At 50.0% G+C, this 22,681-nt stretch overlaps 1 long non-coding RNA gene across 3 annotated transcripts in view; it reads left to right on the top strand.

Moving 5' to 3' along the window:
* The window catches only part of LOC138510592 (uncharacterized), a 357,934-nt gene that overhangs the window by 88,472 nt on the left and 246,781 nt on the right, over positions 1-22,681 (top strand). The window lies entirely within an intron of this gene.

Below are 22,681 nucleotides of genomic sequence, written 5' to 3'. Positions count from 1 at the left end.
ACTGTGCATTTTGCTCGGTTTATGTGTTTGTTTTTCAAATCCTTAGATCTGGGGGAAAAAAAATCCTTGTCGGATTAAAAAAAATCTTTCTTTGCTATGCTACAAACTATTTCTTTGTTTCCTTTGAGTGTTTACTTGTTGTTTCTGATTAATGTTATGTATGTTGGCTTGTTGTAGATTTTTTAAACAGTTAGATACCTGTTGACGTATTGTAACTGTGTATTTTTTGTTACGGATCTGTGGTATTCATTTATCTGTGTGGTTGTTATACACTCTTGGCCAGTTAGATACCTGTTGGCGTATTCTAAGTGCTTATAGTCTTTCACTTGAACTTTTTGTTAACGGTGAAGTACACATTAGTTAATACATTTTGGTTTTAAGAAGATTAAATACGCATTTGTAAGAGTAGCTGGCAATCTCTGCTTTAGAGTAATGGTACTATTGTTACATTCGAACCATCCACATTTCTTTTAAATATATGCAGTGTAGTGACCTGCGTTGGTTGTGGCTCCTGCGTGGTAGATTATACCTATTGTTGTAAAGGTTTTCTTACCAAGTGCCACTTGACCGTGTGTGAATCCAGTCAGCTTGCAGTTGTTTTTGGTACCATCTGCATTGTACCGTAGAAGCATAAGTATTATGTAGTTACTATGGGGGTAATTCATAGAATTCAGCACACAAGTGGCGCACGCGGCTGGCGCACAGTGTGCGCGTGTGGCAGTCTGCGCCAGCCGCGTGCGCCAAAATCCATTTCCGTGCACAGCGTATTCATGGATTTTAACTTCCATAACCAGCTGTGGAGCACAGTGGCACAGCGACCCTGCAGCAGCGCCAGTTATGCCCTAACCCCTCCCCGTGCGCCATGAACAGCGCACAAATCCCGTGCATGGCGCACAGGCCAGTAGACCAGCATACAGCCCCCCAACCACGAATGCGAGCGGGGTACGTGTATTACGGGGGAGCGCGGGGAGAATCACAGGCAATTGGCCCTGTGCGAGCGGGCTACGTGTATTTCGGGGGTGCGCGGGAAGTTATACACATGATTGGCCTTGTGCGAGCGAGGTATGTGTATTTTGGGGGTGCACGGGGAGAATCACATGCGATAGGGCCTGTGCGAGCGGGGTACGTGTATTTCGGGGTTGCGTGGGAAGTTCTACACGTGATAGGGCCTGTGCGAGCGGGGTACGTGTATTTCGGGGGTACGCTGGAAGTTCTACACGCGATTGGCCTTGTGAGAGCGGGGTACGTGTATTTCGGGGGTACGCGGGAAGTTATACACGCGATTGGCCTTGTGCGAGCAGGGTACGTGTATTTTGGGGGTGCGCGGGGAGAATCACACGCGATAGGGCCTGTGTGAGCGGGGTATGTGTATTTCGGGGGTGCGCAGAGAGAATCACACACGATAGGGCCTGTGCGAGTGGGGTACGTGTATTTCGGGAGTGCACGGGAAGTTCTACATGTGATTGGCCTTGTGCGAGCAGGGTACGGGTATTTCAGGGTTGCGTGGGAAGTTTCACACACGATTGGTCTTGTGCGAGCGGAGTACGTGTATTCCGGGGGTGAGTGGGAAGTTTCACATGCAATTGGCCCTGTGCGAGCGGGGTACGTGTATTTCGGGGGTGCGCGGGAAGTTGCACACGCGATTGGCCTTGTTCGAGCGGGGTACATGTATTTCGGGGGTGGGTGGGAAGTTTTCACGCGATTGGCCTTGTGCGAGTGGGGTACGGGTATTTCGGGGTTGGGTGGGAAGTTTTACACGTGAATGGCCTTGTGCGAGTGGGATACGGGTAATTTGGGGTTGCGCGGGAAGTTTCACATGCGATTGGCCTTGTGCGAGCGGGGTATGTGTATTCCGGGGTTGCGCAGGAAGTTTCACACGTGATTGTCCCTGTGCGAGCGGGGTACGGGTATTTCGGGATTAAGCAGGAAGTTTCACACGCGATTGGCCTTGTGCGAGCGGGGTACGTGTATTTCGGGGGTGCCCCAACGAATTGCCAGTGTGTGTCCTCCCAGGTGTGCCCTCTCCCCCCTCCCCAGGGCCTGCAGGCAGACCCCAACACAGGGGAACACACTGCACCCCTGGCCATGCTCCACGGGCAGCCCATCCACCCTGTCGAAGCCCCCCAGCCAGCCCCCATGTCACCACGCACAAGTGAGCACTGACACATGTCCCCCAGCACCCCACCCACCCAGCATTGAGGGTCAGGCCCCGACTCATGTCCCCCAGCAACCCCACCCACACAGCATTGTGGGTCAGGCCCCGACTCATGTCCCCCAGCACCCCCACCCACCCAGCATTGCCGGGCAACTGCCAGCAGGCCCTGACTCATGTCCCCCAGCAGCCCCATCCACCCAGCATTGTCGGGTACCTGCCAGCAGGCCCCGACTCAGGTCCCCACCCAAAATGTCATAAAGATGCACATTCACGGGCCTTATGTCCAACAAAATCCCACTGCACGCCACCCCAGTCTTCAAACACAACCAAGTTTCCCATCCACCCCACACTGAAAGGCCTATTACTTGTCACTAACCAAAAGTCACATATGCACATCACACATGTCCGTCACAGACACACACTTGGTGCGAGTGATTGTGTAAACCCACATTGTGACATGCAGTAAACCAAAGAGCAAATACCACACATGGAAGTAAGAAACCAAAATGTATTGTGCACAAAAATATCAAAAAAGTTTCAAAGCATGTAAAGAATCAGAAACAAGAAAAAAAGGCATGTCCTACAAAAAAAATAATAATGATGACACAATCCAAATGAATCCAAAATAAAGTTTGTCAAAAATCCTTGTCCAACGAAGGAAATCCAAAGGAAATCAAAATTCAAAAATCCATTGATCCATGGTGAGGGTAAAATATGTTTTTTTAAATCCACTGTCCAACTATGTACAAATATTGCAACAGGGGTCCATGAGCCCAACAAATGAAACTAAACCTATATAAAAAAAACCCTACCTAATTTACAACTATATACAAAAACGTGGGGCATTGTCCAAGTGTCCCAAAAGACAAAAAAAGAGAAATGAAACCTATCACTAACTAACTATATACAATGGCGGCAGGCAAGTCCTGCGGCTCACTCTGTGATGTTGTGGGCCAGGGCATCATCGAACTCCATGTCTATCTCCTGGAGGCGGGCCTCTGCCCTGGCCCCGAGGTCTCGCAGCGATGCATCCATGACCTGTTCCAACTCCCTGCGAATTGCCTCGAGGCACTCAGCCCGCCTCAAAGCCCGACGCATGGAGAACTCTGCCCGCCGCCGCTCCGCATCTATCCACTGGCGCAACCGCAGCCACACGGAAGACACTTCCATTCCAGGGTCCTCCTGCCCTCTGGCCAATGCCTGCCCCTCTGATGTTGATGGCCCCGAGACATCATTGCTCCCACCTAGAGCCTGCTGCTGCTGCTGTACATGTGCCCTGTCCGATGATGACTGCACATCCTCCATCTGCTGGTCTCCAGTTGTTGGGGTGTCCACCCCTGCTGGACCGCCGACTCCCGACTGTGGCAGGGATGGGATCTCCACCAAGCTGGCTGTGTTGGTGGGGCCAGGTCCACAGGGGGCACTGGTGGAATCTGGGCTGGAAGACAGCAGAGAGAATGACTGGCGCATAGTCTCCACAGAGGAGGAGAGGTCCGCCAGAGTCCGCGACACATGTAGGAACCCACCGACCATGGCCCCTCCCAACTGTGCCACGTTGCCAAGCAGCTCTACGTGATGGCATGCATGCTCCCCCTAGGAACCACGCATGTCATCACGAATGACACGCGTACGCAACACGACACCAATTAGGACGGAGCCTATACGTCATGGGACTCCTTGTCGGCAGGTAGTGGAGGGGCAGATGACGTGGGCCTCCCCCATACCCGTGGACGGGCCAGGGACGGGGCATCCCTGCTGGTGCATGGTGGTGCAGTCACAGGGTCAGGGACAGCGACATGCACAGGCCCCTCCGTGGCGACCTGTGCGGCCTCCTGGCCCTGGACTGCACCACTCACACCAGTGGTACTACCCACACCAGGCCCCATGTGCGGCTCTGTAGCGGGCTCCTCCTCCTCTGTGGAGACCACCAACCTGGATGTCTCTGCACCATCTTCCGCCATTGCAAGCCCCTGTGGAGGCTCACCCGGATGATGGCAATTCCTGGGAGGGTGGCTGGGCCTTGCGTCGCCGCCCAGTGGAGGCATCCCCGCCGCTTAGCTCCACAGCGCCGTCTCCGCCCTCTTCTTCACTTGACGCTGCGTAGAGGGAGAAATATAACACAAGCATCACGGTACCGTACAATAGTCCCCAAGACAGGAAGCAATAACAAATGAGTGGCACTGTCAAACGTCACTTCCATCCTGTCCCTCCACAACACATGGGTCAAGCACGCGACACACATGCAGAAACAGGCACGGCGCATGCAATCAACATCAGCATCCATGTAAAAGGGCCTCTGTTACCAAAAATGTTGCCTTAAAACTCACATGCATCATGGCTCATACTGATCCCATGCACACACATCACTGGAGGGTCAGGCATCATGACTCCTACACCACAGAAACAGTGGATACAACGGTGACCGCACTGCATGAGTGAATCTACACATCGTCACGGACATGTGTCATGCATCCATGGCGTTTCAAAGTCACACACGCACACTTCTCAGACACAGTCATGCACACCATACATGTACATGAGAGCAGCACCCATCCCTCACCCCCATCCATGTCCAAGAACGGGGACTGGCATGCATTCATGTGTGCATTCCGCATGCATCTCCCCATGTCTCATTGGAACACATGCACCATCCATGTGGTTCACGCATTACTGGTCTCACATGCATTACCATGATGTCCCAGCGCATACACATCCATACATGGCCTATGTTACACATACAGGCAAGTAGCTGACTACCAGCACACTGCAACATGCCCTGTTTAACACAGCAATGCATGGCCACTTACTGCTCGACTCCGGACGGGTCTTCTTCCGAAGGATCTGGGCGTGGAGCGCTGGGCTTATGCGTTCCAGGACCCTCATCTGGATTTTGCTCAGGTGGACCCGGCACCCCTCTGCATCCTCTTCCTTCAGGAGGCGCCGGGCCTTGTTGAGGGTCCTGGAACTGAAGTATTCCCAGCGCTTCCGGATGTGCTTGATGTCGCGGGTTGCCACCCCCTCCACGTTGATGGCAACCACGACATCCTCCCAGATCCTCTCCTGTCCTTCCTTGTTGGTGCGCGATGGTGTGAAGAGGGCATCATAATCCCCCAGGACATGCTCCACCAGGACACCAACTTCCTTCTCACTAAAGCTGGTGGCCCTCTGCCTCTCTGGCTGGGGGTCGCCAGTGGTCTCGGATGGCGTTTGCCCCGACATGGCGATCCCTGAGGCAGCCGTGGGTGGGCAATTTGGTCCTGGGGCTGGGCTGTGGAGCGATGGTATCACAGTCAGGAGTCTTCTGTTCCAGCAGGGGTGGACACAGCAACTAGACCTCTGCAGATGGCTGACGTACAGGCACCAAATAGCAGGTCACGTGGGCACCAGGCAGGCAGCAGCAGATGGCAGGTGGGAGCGTGCTCGGGGCTCTTGGGTCAGGAAAATGGCCTTTTGGGCAGGAGGGGTCTTCCATGTGTTTTCGCATGGCCAGCTTGATAAAGAGTGATTTGGTACGTGAAAAAAGTGCACATCAGCATGGAATTCGAGGAAAGGCCCTAAGCGCGTCTATGATGTAGCGCGCATGGGCGTTTCGCTCAACACGGGTGCATAGTGGATCAGCATGTGAAAAAACCACACGTCCGTGTGTGAAAGCATGTAATTCGAGGAAAGGGCCTAAACGCTTAAGTGATGCGACGCGCGCAGGCGTTTCCTTCAGCACGGGTTAAAGGTGAGCAGGGCCAGCAGTTCGCTGTACGTGCCTTTCGTGGAGACCGACGTGTGTGTTGCTACTTCGTGCTGTTTTGCGCGCCATCACAACTTCACAGCGGATCAAGGACGTATCTCTTCTTTTGGCGGGGGTATTGGCTATGCGTGTTTTTCATCATCGCGCTAGTCTGACGGTGAGTCGCACATGCTATTTTTCCCACTGCGGGTGCCCCCGTGTATCGCGTACCCGTTTTCGAGGTCATAGTAGCCTGCGTGTCCCACGCGTATGTGTTTTTCGTGTTCCTGGGTGCCACAGCATACTGCGGGAGGTTAATTCCACGCACGTAGGCTGCAGGGGTTGCGTGCACGGTTTTACTGCAGTTTTGGGGTGCCTGAGCATTGCGTGACCCGTCACTTCATCACCGGGTCACATACAGCCTTGCAGGTGCAGGGGTGCTGTTAAGATCTTGCATCCCACCCCCTTCACCCCAATTGCCCAGGACAATTGTGGTGTACACCTCCCATTGGCACTTCTCCATCTGTGCCAGCACTACTCCATCTGTGCCATGGTTGGGAGGCCACCAAAGGTGAGGAGTGCCTCAGCTGGGCGTAATCCTCATGGCAGGCATGGTCAGGGACGTGGCTGGGGTGACCAGGGAGTAGGGGGACTCCAGGGTGTCCACGGTGGCCGCAGAGGGGGGAGAGGCAGGGGTGCACCACTTGTGCAGGATGTTGTGCCATGTGTCGGTGCAGTCCTGCCACCACCCCCTGTGGTTCCGGGAGATGCAGCTTCTGCATCTGGCACTGGCGCCCATGTGACCCGGCAGTCCGTTTCATCGACTGCCACAGGCCCAAGGTTAGTGGTAGCTGCAGGTGCAGCTGTGGAAACCACCAACAAGGCTTAGGGTCTGCCAGCGCAGGCTGCGTTGGCACCTCAAGAATCCTTGGAAGATTTCAAAAAGGGCAGGAGCCAAACCGTAGGTGCACGCAGGGCTGCCCTGACTGAGACACGTGTCCCTGCGGCAGCAATGTCATCTGCTGCCCCGACCAGCCGGGTGTTGGCAAGTGCAGGGGCAGATGCAGCCAACAACACCCTGGTTGTGAGTCTACCAACCAGGACAGTCGCGGTCAATGACCCTGGCACAGCAGATGTTGCTACGCAGGGTCCATTCCAGGGCACCGAGCAGCCACTGACGCAAGTCAGGCCTTCGGTCGTCCTTCAACCTGCCACTCCCTTGGTTCAATCCACCAGTCCCACTGGCCATGCTGATCAGGGCGGTATTCGCCAGCCAAGGTCTGCGCCACCATACAAGAGGAGGAAGGTTGCATCTGCAGCACAGGCTGGGACCCCAGACACAGCCACGTCCTCCTGCACGTCAAGGAAGAAGCCTTTCTGCAAACAGGAACTGGACTCCCTTGTGGACTACGTGCAGGCCCACAGACGTGACATGCTAGTGGGGCCGAATTATCAAACTACAGCTGCCCATCGGAATACCCACTGGAAGCATGTCGTGGATAATGTGAGTGCATTCGGCCATGAGGTGCGCAGAGCTGCCGAGTGCAAGAAGCGTTGGAATGACCTCAAATGCAGCGCTAAGGCCAAGCGTGCCTCTAATTACAGCACGACTCTGGTGACTGGCGGTGGGCCACCACCTGAGAAGGATCACCTCACTCTGCACGAGGCACTCGTTGCGGAGTTCATACCACAAGAATTGTTCGAAGGAGTGGGAGAGATGCAGGACTTTGATGCCCAGTCCAGTGAGTGTTGTTGCGTGTATGTCCAGCACATGTGTGTTTTGCCTGTGTGATGTGTTGTGCTTGACTGCCACTACATGCTATGTGTACATGGTTTTCATGTGCTAGTCAAGCAATGCTTCACTGATGCGTGCTTGCTGTGCAGGATGGTGCACATGTAGAGCAGACAGGGACTGTCCTCATCACCACACTTTCACCCTACACACATGTTAGTCACCCAGATGCCCCTCAGGTCCATGTTCCTGCATTCTGGCCCTTCTGCATGTAGCCAGGGGTGGTTTTCCTCTCAGCACTGGGACTATGTCATTGCATGACTGACATGCATGTGTCCTCTGCCTGCATGTGGGTACTCCACGTAGGCATGCCCCTGTGCCCCTCCACCCCCCCTGCACCCCAATTACACCATTGCACTTTTGTGTATCATTTTGGCGTACTGCAATGGCCTATTCAAGCCTCCTGTGTACATGCTAATTTCCACCAGCAAACCTGCCAGACACATGCAGTGGGGTACATCCTCTGCCCTTCATGCAGGGTGTATCACTTGGACTGTGCAGATGGCAGATGCTCCGCAGGGACATGAGTGCCCATTTATGCTCCATCTGCATTCCATGCATGTCCCTATGTGTCCTTGCCTGGATGATCTTTGTAGTACGTGTCTTGTATGAGCAACATTTCATGGGTTTTCTTCAGCCATCCCATGCCCACTCTGGCCCTGTCCTGTATCACACACATGTTTAGGGTGTCAGTCTGTGTGGGGCACAGTCCTCCCCCAGTTTCAGGCCCACTGACTCTGTCCAACTGGTGTAGTGGCTTTTGCACACTTGGGTGTACTACTGAGGGTTCGTCATGTGTCCTGCTTACTGTCCCATCATCATCTGCTGTGTTGTCAGTTGACTCAGATGATGCCATTGATGCTAGTCAACACTGTCTGCCAATACACAGGTCTCAGTTCAGCCTTTTGCTACCAAGCAAGGCATCCCTGCATTTTCAATGAGGGGGGAGGGAGGGTTTGCTTGTAGCCATGCAACCCATTGCATGCACATTGCATGTGATGCCTGAACTAGCCCTTCCACTGGCTTCACGATTTGTGATACACATCATGAAGTACTTGTTCATGTAGATAGTGAGTAACGTACACATGTTCTGCACTGCATCAACCCGCTTCTGAGCCGTGTAGCACTGTTCTACATGCCTACTCACTGATGCAATGTCAAATTGACCAGACATGCATGGCAGGTTCTGTTTTGTGTGTGACATGTCTGCTTCATGTGTTGACTGTCTGTGTGATGTCTATGTGTATGTGTGTCATGTGCATCTGACATGTGTACTAACATTTTTTTCTCTCCATTTTTCAGGTGATGACGCAATGGAGCCAGAGGATGGTGTTGTCATGCCAGGCACAGGGTTGTCATCACAACCACAACCCGGCACAAGTGGGGGTCGTGGGGTGGTAGACCACAAGAACCCACGTGTGCTCCAGTCCATCTGGTCTTTTGCTGGCTATGGATGTGCATCAGGTCCATACGTCAGGGGTGAGTGATTATGATGTGGATAATTCTCTGTCCGTGACACCTGCACTGAGGGGTCAGACAGTGGTGGGACCTCCACCTGTGGTGGATCGGGATGCAGGGTCACCCTCCACACCAGTCGCTGATGTGCCTGGGGCATCAAGTAGACGGGGGGAATGTAGTCGTGCAGCTGCGGGCGGTGCCAACCCAACAAGGACGCACAGTCCTTGGGTCCCGCAGGTGTCAAGCCCAGCAACGCAGTGGCCGTGCGCCACCGAGGTATATTGAGTGGGAGCAAGACATGACTGCCAATTCAGAACGTCAGGGGGCAGCACTTGATAACATCGCTGCGAGCATGGAACGTGTGGCCCAATCCGTGCTCCCCTTGCTAGGCAGGTGCTTCTCCACTGGCAGGCGGCGCAGTCCACGGCCCGCTCGCTCAGGCTGGGCATGGCAGCCTCTGACAGGGCACACCAGGCTGAAATGTCTCTGCGTCAAGCAATTACTTCTCACACAGAGGCACACATGGTGGCCCTGAGGGCTGAGTCTCGGTCCCTCAGATCCACTCTGGATGCCCTCTTGACATCCCAGAGGGTGCAGTCAGAGGAGATGTTTGAGCAGCTTGAGCGTACCATCTCGGCTGAGCTACATGCTGGCTGGGAGGTGCATCGGTTGTCCAGCCAGACCACACAGGAAGAACTCTGTGTTACACGTGTTACCTTGCAAGAGGAAGTACATGTATCACGGGAGGTTCTGCATGCAGACCTGCGTGTCATTGCCGCACAGAACCAAGCTCACCCATGATGCAGACTTGCTGCCGACGAGGGGCAAGCTGCGCCTAGGCATGGTCAGGCTCCTGTGCCACATCATCCTTTACAGGATGAGGCAGACTCGGACAACGGATTATCTTCCACATAGGTCGTGGTGTGCAGGCGTTGAGCCCATGGAGGTATTTATTTTGTCTCAACATCATCGCATGTGGGTGTTGAGGTGCACCCTGTACCTCCCCCCTCGTGGGTGCCCCCCCCCAGGTCGTATGTGGCCATTTTTGATTTTTCGTTTTAGTTTAGTTAGTTAATATTAACTATTTGATAGTTAGTTTAATTAGGTTATGTAGGTTGTTTATTGTTAGTTTAATTAATTAATATAATTTAATATTGTTTGTCTATTGTGCATTCATGTGACAGTGTGGTGCTTTGTGGCTTTTGAAAGCATCCACTGTCTGTTCCAGCTGGGCCCGTCAAGATTGTCTTGTGTATGTGTTTGCAGCTTGGGGGCCAGACTCACATAGGCCACTCCTGCTTCCCTTATCCATGGGCTCGCTAGGATGGTTCGGTGTTACAAAATATTTCACAAGGGCTTTGGACTTCCTTAATTACTGTGGTCTGTCTGCTGCTGTTCTACTTGTGTTAACACCACTAGTGGGAATTGGTTGTGTTTCATCCACCCCATGTCTGTAATGAATTTGGGTGAGTATGTGATTGATTTCTCCATTAATTGATGTGGATTGTTATGTATGTTATTTTCTTGCCTGTATTTGTGCTTGATGCACTTCATGCCATAGACAGTAGCCTGCAACCTTGGCCTGTCAAAGTGACAATGATGGTGTGAGGAGTTTGGATTTAGCTCTGTAACCTGGCCCAGTGACAACCAGCATGTAGACACACACACAAGGAACTGTCAGTCCTTATTAATTTATTTCATGCCCTTTCTGCAGGAAGATGAGCCTCCAGACTACCTTTGCCAGCAGACACAGGGACGACTAATACAGAAAACTGGGCACGTTTGGTGGTGCAGACATGTGGATGTGTGCGCAAGCAGATGCACAGGGCTTGTGCTCAGACGTCCGACGGAAGCAGGCGTGTTTCCAGGAGATCCTGGCAAGGTGAGCAACACAAGGGCCCACAACGCAGACTACCTTCCACCAGGCCACTTGCACATGGATGCTAAGTGGCACCAGTGCTGTGGAGCTTTGCCAGAAATTGTTGGAGAAGCACACAGTACAGCTGACATGCGTTGAGGGCCAAATGCAAAGTGCCTTTACTAGTTGTCAGGGGCACACGCAGGGGCCATCAAACGTATCCTCGAAAAACCCCTGCTCCATTGAAGCAGAGTAATTAGGGTAGTAGCTTTCCTGGCCAGAAACTGATACAACGCACAGGGACAACTAGTGAGGCTCAGACTTGTGGTGAGTGCATGTCATTTGCATGTGCAAATTGCCACGTGCACTACCTACTTAAATCTGCAGCATCCAGAACGCAACTTGTATTGAAGTTGCACCATGCTATACGTGTCTAGCAGCTCACCCAGGGACCATTGTATCATGTCAGATTCTTGACCCATTGGTCTTCCATTTGCCATGAGGCCACATGCGCCGGCATTACTGCATTGACAGTGTATGTACCATCGGTGGCCCAAGCTAACGTATGGGTACATAGCAGCAGACAGGGGAGTTTGTTTGTGGAGATGTCACTTACTTTGGGGCATGGATGGGGGTGTGTGTGTGTTGTAAACACACATTCAGATTAGTAACTCACACTCTCTTTGCAGCATTAAAGTGCACCTGTTACCAGACCTGAGAGTGTGCTGGCAGGAGGCCAGCACTCACCCCAGAGATAAGTGTCTCTTTGGCTTTCATTTGACTGATTTGGTACAATGTGCATGATGAACATGTTTTCTCTGATTGAGTATGTGTTTCCGTGATTAGTTATATTTTGCCTACTTTACCTTGCAAATCCACATCCACTCTCCTGGCCCTCTTTCTGGTTATCCTGAATACCAATGCCTGTCCATGCAACATATCCCTGACCCTCCTTCCCCGCCGGGGTCTCAGAGGCCTGTGTTAGTTTAACCTTGCAGGCACGCAGACCACGGAGGGGGAGGTTGGTTCGGGCCACTCCTGTGCCTGGACACCGGAGCTGTGACAGTACCCATCAGTTGTTGCATCATCATTGTATGTTCTGTACCGTGAATGGTACCCATCCTGTTGGACCACTGTTCAACTGTGCTACCTTGGTTGTTCTATCATTGTGCTTGTACATGTGCTTTGACATTTCCTGCTACCTCAAGTCATCTACTGGAGACTCTTCCAGGGTTTCTTGGCGCCTACAGCCTTTTTCACTGGTTTGTGGGTTTGCCTACTTGGAGTTCTCTGCAATGTGGCATTTTTACCAGTCAAGGTGGGCTCTGAGGGGGCTGGACCCTATTTCCACGCAAGCTGGAACATGGAGCCCAAGGGATAGGGTGATCCTGTAGCCAGGTAGACTTGAAGGAAGAAGGCTACATACCCCAGAGACAGTTGTTCAGAAGGTCACAGTGATGTGTAAGTGAGGGCCTTTTGTTGTTGGACAGTTGGCTTGGCCTACAGTGTTTTGGGCACTCTGAAATTGTAATTATGGGGTACTATGTACATGATGTGTTGTGCTGCTCAATGCCTGTTCCTGTGTTGTCTTTACTTTTCAGGTGTCAGGGGATTGGTGTAGTTTGACATGCTGGGGTGTTCACATGGCCAATGTTCACATGTGATGTGTACAGGACACTGAGGGTCACTTGATTTCACATGCATATATTGAGTGCATTTCCCTAATGACACACACAGTTGCACAATGATCCAGCACACGTACATCCACCCTTCCATGGCCACAGGTGCACACAGATTGCATTTTCGGGCCCGTCGTGTCCATGCAGCACATGATTTATTGCCATTTGGGTACCCTGTACATGCGTCATTTGGTTGTAGATTTCATTAGTTGTTTTCATGTGATGCTCAAGGTGTATCTGCAACACCATGGCTGCTCAAAGTGCTGTGTGCTGTGCAGTGTGTTGCAGGAGACACACACAGCACACGGGTTTGGGCGTTTGGATTTTGGCATGCCCAATGTGCATGTGAACGGGCATTCAGTGTTGTGTTCATGCTACAACTGTTGGAAGGCATTTGTGTCTGACTTAGTATGTGTGGGAGGTTGTTGGTCAGTCATTTCATCTGATTCCAAGTGAGGCATCATTGTCTCATGCCAGTTTTCATTTATGACATGTCTCTTTGTATATTATTGGTCATGTGTTTGTCTTGCTATTGCATGCCATGTCATGGTGTAGCAGACAAGGGTGATGTGGTTTGGCAGGGTTTGGGTTACATATCAGGGATTGTGATGGACTGTTTTGCAGGGGTGTGTGATACACACCTTGCATGTGTTCCTTTTGGTCACACAGGATTGTTTGCTGTTAAGTAGCTAGGGATACACACAATGTGGCACTTCCGTGGGAACATTCTCAGGGTGGTAAGGTTGTGACAGTTGACTGTCTCATTGTCATCATCGATTGTCACCTGGTATGTGCCAGGCCTGTGTGCACTCCACAGGGGTGGGAGTTTAGGTGAAAAATGTGGCCACAAGCTGGGCCTGTGCTGCCTCACCACATGCCCTTTCCCCTCCCATGGGCAGCGCCTGTGCCTGTGGTTGGGGATTTGGGGGCACCACCATGTCCACCGGTGCCTTCCGCCATGTTGCAACATTGTGCAGGACACATGCTGCCACAATGATCCTGCACACTACTGGGGGCGCATATAGTAGCTGCCCACCAGAGGGGTCAAGGGAGTGGAAGGGTGACTTGAGCACTCTGAATGTGCGCTCCACTATGCCCCTGGTTGCAATATGGGCATCATTGTATCTTACCTGCGGAGGTGTGGTGGGGTTCTGGATTGTTGTCATCATGTGGTTGCTCAGAGGGTAGGCACTGTCCCCTGGGGAGGTGATGATAGTTGAGATTATTAGGGTTTGGGTATGTGTCTGTGTGTGACTTGCATGCATGTGCACAGGTATTTCTACTCACCTAGGAGCCATGTGTCGCCATGCTGCCCAGCTTCCAGGGCCTGGCTCAGGGCGGACATTCTGTATATGAAACTGTCATGGGTGGAGCCAGGGTAGTTTGCATAGACAGAGGTGATGATTCCTTTAGCATCGCATACAACCTGCACGTTGATGGAATGCCAGTGCTTGCAGTTTTGATAGATGTGCTCAGTGGCCCTGGGTGGACGTAGGGGCACATGGGTGAAATCTATGGCACCAAGCACTTTGGGGATGTGTGCCACCCTGTAAAACCCCTGGACCACGGCCTGCCTTTCTGCGGGTGTTCTGGGCATGTATATGTACCTGCGGACTGAGGGGCGTGCAGTGATGATTGCCAACACCTGGTGTAGGCAGCGTGAATGCGTGGCCTGTGAGACCCCCCCACTATGGCAGTGGTCCGCTGAAATGACCCAGTGGCCAAAAAATGCAGGACATTGAGCACCTTCTCCCAGGGGCTCAATGCTTGGGAGAACAGGGTGGGGGAAGTAAGGTCATCTTCCCACTCCCTGACGAGGTCTAGGATGATATGAGATGGAAACCTATACCTGCCAAAGACGTGGTCGTCAGGCATCGCAAAAAGGCTGGTCCGGGGTAAATAAATGTGGGCTCTGGCTATTATCCTCCTCATGCGGTGTTGCACGATCAGCGCTGCGACAAATGAGGCATTCATCGTAGCTGTATATACGTGTTTGTTGTTTGCGCACACTTTTATACTGTGCGCGGGGAGGCTTCCGCCTGCCTTCGTGTGGCGGATGCGTTGACGCCTATGTGCATCTTTTGCTGTGCGTGGGTTTCCTGTATTCGAATCCATGAATATGGGTTGTTCGCATGCGTGTGGGCGTTCCGTGCATTTCCCTGCAGTACTTCCCCAGTTACGCCTTCTTTTTCACGTTTTGTTCCCCATTCCGTGTGTTACGCCCCGTGTCCTGCCCCCGTTTTTGTGTGTGCGTGGACGTTGTGCGCTTTCCCTGTGCACGTCGCGCACGGTGTTCGGGATGTTGCAATGATGTGTACGCCCGTGTGTGCGCCACGCACGGGTTTGGTGCACATCCCGAGAAAAACACGCGCACGGACTTCCATGAATCGCACTCGTGCGTGTGCGCTTCCTTTTTCACTCTTGCGCAAGCTTGCGCCACTTTTTTCGTTGCACGTTTGTTCCATGAATCGGCCCCTATGTGTTTGTATCAGTAAGGTGGAGCGATTATCCGAATTGCACATAGTACATAATCTGCCATGGTTTGCATTCTGTAGAAGTTGCTGAAATGGAATGGATTCACAATTAGGTATAGATACATACATAAACCGCTCATTTGGGATTTGTTCCTGTGTCACATTGTTACAGAGAGTGCATGAATGTTTCCACATGTATGAAATCTGGAGGATTTCATTTATAGGTATGTTTTTGTTTTCCAGTACTTGTAGTAAGTACATTAGAAATTCTTGAGGATCTTCTTGTGAGTTTATAGTGAATCTCACCATTCCAGCACAGTAGTCCAATTCTTGTCTTATTTCGTGAACACTATACGTGTTGTCAGGATTGTGTGTTGCGTTTCTATGAAGGACTAACATTTGCAAACACAATTGGTCTGTACTGTGTAAGTAAATATTGTTAACAATTGGTGGCAATTGAAATAGAATATTCATTGCTACATTTGCATAGCAACTTACACCAGTTTCATTTGAAAATTTGAATGGACCAGCTAGTTCTGTATCTGAGTGATTTTTTCGAAGTTTCTGTTCCTTCTTTACAGAAGTACCTGATTTACTTTCCCTAATAGATTCTTCTTTGCTTGTGGTAATTGAAGTTTTAGTTTCTTTTGTTTTCTTTGAAGGATTTTCCATCAGATTCTGTTGCACTTCTGTTTGAATTATTTTTTTTTACCACGTTTTCCTTTTTCTGGAACAGTATATGATTTCAGATGGGGGGGGTGTACAGTGAACCCAGTTTATTGTATTCTAAAATGCAAGGAATATCAGCGTTCAGTTTACTTGCATCAAAGTTGAGTAGAAATAGACCATCAAGTGTACGTAAGCGTGATAGTGCTACGTAGCTCATCCCTTCTTTAAAGACTGTGGGCCTCATCACGACTTCGGCGGTAGGGCGGCGCTATTAGCGCGGGGGCTATTAGCGCGACAGCCATAGACCGCGGCGCTAATAGCGCGGGATCACGAGTTCGGCGGACTTGGAAGTCCCCATTCCCCATTGAGCCCATTCGGGAATGCCCCATTCCCCATTGGGCTCAATGGGGAAATTTCGCACTCATACCGCCGGCGGATTTCCCGCCGGCGGTATGAACGTGAATGTTCAGTGGATTTCACACCAGCTCAGAGCTGGGTTGAAATCCGCCGAAGCCCTGATTCAGCGGACCCTTAAATCCGCCGGTAATAGCGCTACCGCTAGATTTAAGGGTTACCGCCGAAGTCGTGATGAGGCCCTGTGTTTCCTATATCTATCAATGCTTTGTCTAGGGTAAGACCTTGGGATTCATGAATGGTGACTGCATATGCAAGAGTTAGAGAAAATTGTTCTCTACGTACATACATGTCTTTGAAGAGAAGGAATCGAGCAGTTGAGTGCCCTATCCTTTTCACTTCTGAAAGTTTGTCAAAGCGAATATTGACAACCTGAATGTTGTTGTCACATGGGTATGTTTGAAAGCCAACAACTGTACCCAGTGCTCCATTAACTAGCCCTTGCTCCACGTCAAGTTCACGTTTAAGCATTACTCTACAATTTAAGGATAATTTTAATATTTTTTCCAATCCAGCTGTGTTGGAGATTGAATTTTCGAAGGTATTTAGTCTTGTTGTGGCTTGCTCACACATGGGTAGTGTCATACCATGTACGTCTAGTTTGTCTGTGGAGCAAATTTCCATTATTGGTTGCATTTCCTTTTTTAACATTGTTCCATTGAATTTGAAACCGCTTGCAAGAGTTGGCATTAAGGCCATACAATTGACATTTTTGTGCGCTAATTGTTCCATAACATCAGTAGCACATGCGTTATCGCCATAAAGTGCATGAATGTGCTGGTTTTTCAATATTGCTTGTGCTTCTTGAGATAGTACACCAACTCTAATACTTTTTAAAATGTTGACGTAAGTGAGAACTGCAGATTGATGCATGTTTTGTGTTAATTCTCTGTATTGGAAATGTTGCCAAAGGTTCACATTTCCTATGCTGCCAACAGTTTTATGGCAGAGTTTGTGTCGTAAGGTTTTAAAAATAGGTTCACCTTTCACTGGTGTCAATTGTAGGTCTCCGAAAACGATAATGTGTTTGCCTGCAAAGAGTTCTTCGTAGTTTGTTGTAAGTACTTCTTGCAATCTGAGGTGAATCAAAGCCAACATTAGGTTGGAAGCCATGCTCACTTCATCTATTAGTAGCATTTTCATTTGTTTTTTAATACTCTGCGTAGTTCCATTTGCGGCTTCTGCAGAAAGTTTGTAATAGCCTAATTTGTTTTGGTGTTCTACTGGAAGGAGTAGTAATCAGTCTACATGGCACCGCCTATGTTGTAGGCAGCATAACCTGTGGGGGCAGTTACAACAGCTGGCAATTTGTTTGTCAATTGTTGAAGGAACTTGCTAATGATTTTGATTAAGAATTTCTTTCCTGACCCAGCTTCACCACTGACGTATAGCAGTATAGGTTTGTAATTTTGGCAGGTACATTCTTTATTTTCGTGTTGTGCGACATGTGCAATTTCTTTTGTTACTTCTTCAAAAATGGTGCACTGATCTTTGTTAAGTTTTGCTTGTACTACAGATTAGTCTTCTGTAGCTTCTTCATACTGACACATGATGTTTTCCACTTCTGTCATAGCTAATTCTGCCTCATTTGCTATTAGTGGCTGTCCTAGTGGTTCTTGACTTCCTGTTACAGAAGGTTGACTACTGTCGGAAGTGTCCTTATCTAGTTGGGCCATAAGTTCTTGTTCGTGTTGCTTTTCATCGTGCAACATTGTTTTGCACTGTGTAAAGTTCACGTCGGTGATAGTGCTTTCATTTCCTTTGAAAGCATCTTCATAGCAGTCATAGTTATCTAGTATCTCTTCCTCTTTTCTCCATGGTTTAAAAAGTTGTAGCAGGGACATGTAATATAGTTATTTCTGTTGAGGAGTTTTTAATGACAATTTGATTAATTAAGCTTTGTTTGGTAAGTTTCACTAAGCTGCCTTCACAATCTGTCACTCTATATCTACCTTTGCTTTCATCAGGTTTTATATTATTTTTGTATGCAAAGTTTTGAGCTATGTGGTATAGACACATGGTTTCCAAAGTGGTACTCCTGTTCGGATAGTATGTGTCCAGTAAATTGTTTTTTTAAATGTCTTGGCTGTTGGGATCATTTCTGGCAATTGTTTCTATGTCCTCATATGATTTCAGAAATCTTTTTCTAGATTTAGCAGGACCAAGACTTAGCCATACTATGTTTTCTGATTTTCCATACAAAGCAGTACCGGTTAAATGATCTCCCACTTCATAGGCGACACATTCTCTGAGAGAGCATTTTTATGCCTAGGCTGTACAATTTCTGAGAAAGTGTTTTGTCTGATAATAGGTTATTCCAGAGGTCTTGAAGCTCTGTGTTTTCTGCTTTTGTTAAGTAGGCTGTAACATATCGTGCAACTGCAGTGGAATTGTCTGCAATGTACTGCATATCTATGTTTGCATTCCATAAGAGGGCAATGATTGCATTGTAATCATTGATATATTTTGATTCTTCTGTTCTTTGTATGTAATACGTGTTCTTAAGTGATTTACCTTTAACATTATGTCAAACTGAAGACATGAAGTTGTTCACTTCACCTGTTTCTGTAACTGGTCTAGCGAAACCAAAGTAGCATTTGATGTAGTATTTCCCTTTGCTTTTGTATTGGCGACGAAAATATTTGCCACATTTGTGTCTTTGAAATTGTCAAATCTGTCCATGAAGGTCACGATGTGTCCGTTGTGAAGGGATTCCTAAAGTGACATATTTTTGGATGAACTGCAAAACAGTGGCATCACTGTCCTGACCAAATTTAGGTGCACCTTTGATCCATAAAAGCATGTGAAAATGTGGTGCTCCTCTGGCTTGGTATTCTTTTCTCCAAAAGAAGTGTTGCACTTTTCTGAGGGGAGGAACAGTTTTCTTACAAATAAAGTGTAGCATAGCAATGAAACGATGATGGAAATATCTTGACACATTAACAGGATCTAGAGAGCAAAGTTCTCCAGGTGTTGGTATATCTATGTTGGTCTTGTTGTTGTTTGATATGCATAGGAACTCATGTAAATCTTTCCCATGCATACTCTGCACAACTTAATGTAACAAACCAAGTGGGTGGTACAAGGTTTCTGATCATACAACGTACATCTCTGTGCCGTCGGAACCAGTATTCTTTCGTACCACGCATGTTTGCAAACAAATGTGTTATACTTGATTGTAAAACCTCATCTTTTTCTTGCACTTTTTGTATTAATTGTGCAGCTGACATATTTTGAAAGTAGGTTCCCCATTTCAATATGTGTGCAACTCCGTAACATAGGGTTGCTAGTTCACTTTCAAAGAGTAGGTGTAATATGTATTACACATTTTGTCTAAATCTGGGATCTTCAGAATACATTTGTAATGAGCGGTATTCTGATGCCGTAATCTGAGTGGGTCTATCATCGTATCTTCTGCCTTTGCCAGTAGGAAATAGCAGTGGAAAAGCACGTGCTTCTATACTTTTTTCCCATATGCTCATTGGTGACCCTTTGGTTTTTTCGCATTTGGTAAGTTTCTAGTGCATCATCTATGCTCTCATTAGAATGCAATGGATGAATTGTGTAATGGTATCAACAATGCCTGACGCTGTGGGCGTATCGACAGGGTTATCCGTTATGTTGTCCACCCCACTCGAACCCTGAGAGTCTTCAAGTTCCCCTTCCTCCTCACCTGATGATGATGAGAAGTCCAACTTCTTTCCGCGGGATCGACGAGTAAAAGTCCTCCTCTTCTTGTGTGGATAGGGTCGGCCTCGGGAGGAAGCCACCACAACCCTTTGATAAAGAATCAGCGGTGACTCCCCCCGCGACAGACAAGCGAGCAAGGGGAAAAGCCTTACGGCACAAAAACCCCTTCGGAGCGTAGAAATCCGATGAAGCGGAACGAGAGGAGAATCCAAGACCAGCTGGATATAGGATACCGGCAAATCCGGCAGGTAAGGGCTCAGCAAGGTGAGTTGAGAGAACGGAACTGATGGAATCAAATGGGGGGGAGCCAGAGAGAGAGAGGAAACTCAAATAGAGGCAAGGCAGGAGAAAGCGAAGGGAGGCGAGCAAACCAAGCGCCCAAGAGAATAACGGGGCGCAGGCAAGAGAGGGAAGAGAAGACAACAGAATGAGAGAGGCAAGCAGGGGAAAAGAGGACAGGAGCAGAACTCCGCCAAGCGAGAGAACTAAGGAGCGCTAGCAACGAAGAGGAATCAGAAGTTGCAACGCGCCGAGCCGCCGAGCGTAAACAGGGAAATACACTCGGCGGCGGCCATGATGGAAAGGACTAGACCGCTAACAGCGCTTGGGAGCACAAAGTGGCGGCACAGTCAGACGGCCGCCATGTTTCCAGCTCTTCCATAAACGCCAGGAACCCGCGGTTGTGACAAATGGTCCAAAAGAGTGGATACTGCAGCAGGATTCATAAGTTCAAATTGACCAGTTTCTGATGTCTCTAGAATTATTTCAGTTGTTTCCCTTAGGCTTTCTTCAATATTTATTTCTTTGTAGTATTCGTTATTGTCTTTCAGATATTGCAAGGCCTGTCTAACTTTATGTAAGTCCACCAGTTGTTGCCAATTTTTTTGTCTTTTGTTGGTAAACCATTTACTAAGACAGTTAAAGAATGCTCTATTGGACATTGCACTCCTTGAGTGTGCACATTTTCTGTCAGATCTAATGGCAAATAAACTACTTTGCCACAAATGCCTTTCACCAATTCAGAGGGAGGTAGTTTTGCTGTTTTTGGTTGAAGGCGTATTATTGCTTGAAATGTGTGAACTGTTTGAATTATGATGCTCTCATACAAATTGAGTTGTTGCAGGGGTTTTGGTAGTGGGAATAATTCCAAATTATTTGTGATAACATGTGAAGGAGTTTGGTTGTTGTCCAGTTTTGTAGTGCAGTAACTGCAACATATTAAGGGTTCACTTATTTGGTATTTATTTTCTGCTAAAAGGTAGAGAGCTAATTCAGACCATTTGGAATCTTTATTGTCTTCTATTTTTTATGTTACGTCTTTAAGGGGTAATTCATAGAATTCAGCGCACAAGTGGCGCACGCGGCTGGCGCACAGTGTGCGCGTGCGGCAGTCTGCGCCAGCCGCGTGCGCCAAAACCCATTTCGGCGCACCGCGTATTCATAGTTTTAACATCCCTAAGCAGCCGTGGCACAAAGTGGCGCAGCGACCCTGCAGCAGCGCCAGTTACGCCCCCAACCCCGCCCTGCGCGCCATGAACAGCGCACAAATCCAGTACATGGCGCACAGGCCAGTGGTCCAGCATACAGCCCCCCAACCACGAAAATGCATGTAAAACTCCCTGCGCACCCCTCGGAATACACGTACTCCGCTCGCGCTAGGCCAATGGCGTGTAAAACTCCCCACGCACCCCTCGGAATACACGTACCCCACACGCGCTAGGCCAATTGTGTGTAAAACTCCCCGCGCACCCCTCGGAATACACGTATCCCGCTCATTCTCAGGAAGTTTCACACACGATAGGCCCAGCACGAGCAGGGCACGTGTATTTCTGGGGTTCGCGGGAAGTTTCACATGCGGGAGGCCCTGTGCGAGTGGGGCACGTGTATTACTGTGGCTCGCGGGAAGTTACACACGCGATAGGCCTTGGGCGAGAGGGGCACGTGTATTACTGGGGTTCGCGGGGAGTCTCACACGCGGTTGGCCCTGTGCGAGCGGGGCACGTGTATTTCTGGGGTTCGCAGGGAGTTTCAAACGCGGTAGGCCCTGTGCGAGCGGGACACGTTTATTTATGGGGTTCGCGGGGAGTTTCACAAGTGGTAGGCCGTGTGCGAGTGGGGTACGTGTATTACTGGGGTTCGCGGAAATTACACACACGATAGGCCTTGGGCGAGTGGGGCACGTGTATAACTGGGGTTCGTGGGAAGTTACACACGCGATAGGCCTTGGGCGAGCAGGGCACGTGTATTACTGGGGTTCACGGGGAGTCTCACACGCGGTAGGCCCTGTGTGAGCGGGGCACGTGTATTTCTGGGGTGCCCAAACAAATTGACAGTGTGTGTCGTCCCAGGTGTGCCCTCACACCCCTCCCCAGGGCCTGCAGGCAGACCACAACACAGGTGAACACACTGCACCCCTGGCCATGCCCCACAGGCAGCCCATACACCCTGGCGAAGCTCCCCAGCCAGCCCACATGTCACCACGCACAAGTGAGCAATGATGCATGTGCACCCACCCACCCAGCAGTGAAGGAACCTGCCGGCAGGCCCCCACTCATGTCCCCCCACCCACCCACCCGTGAAGGGCACCTGCCAGCAGGCCCCTACTCATGTCCCCCCACCCAACCAGCAGTGAAGGGCACCTGACAGCAGGCCCCCACTCATGTCCCCCACCCACCCAGCATTGAAGGGCACCTGCCAGCAGGCCCTCACTCATGTCCCCCCACCCACCCACCCAGCATTGAAGGGCACCTGCCAGCTGGCCCCCACTCATG

This window comes from Ambystoma mexicanum, chromosome 6p (assembly GCF_040938575.1).
Source record: "Ambystoma mexicanum isolate Mex_15411 chromosome 6p, UKY_AmexF1_1, whole genome shotgun sequence".
NCBI classification, from domain to species: Eukaryota; Metazoa; Chordata; class Amphibia; order Caudata; family Ambystomatidae; genus Ambystoma; species Ambystoma mexicanum.
This window is presented reverse-complemented; position numbering and strand designations above follow the sequence as displayed.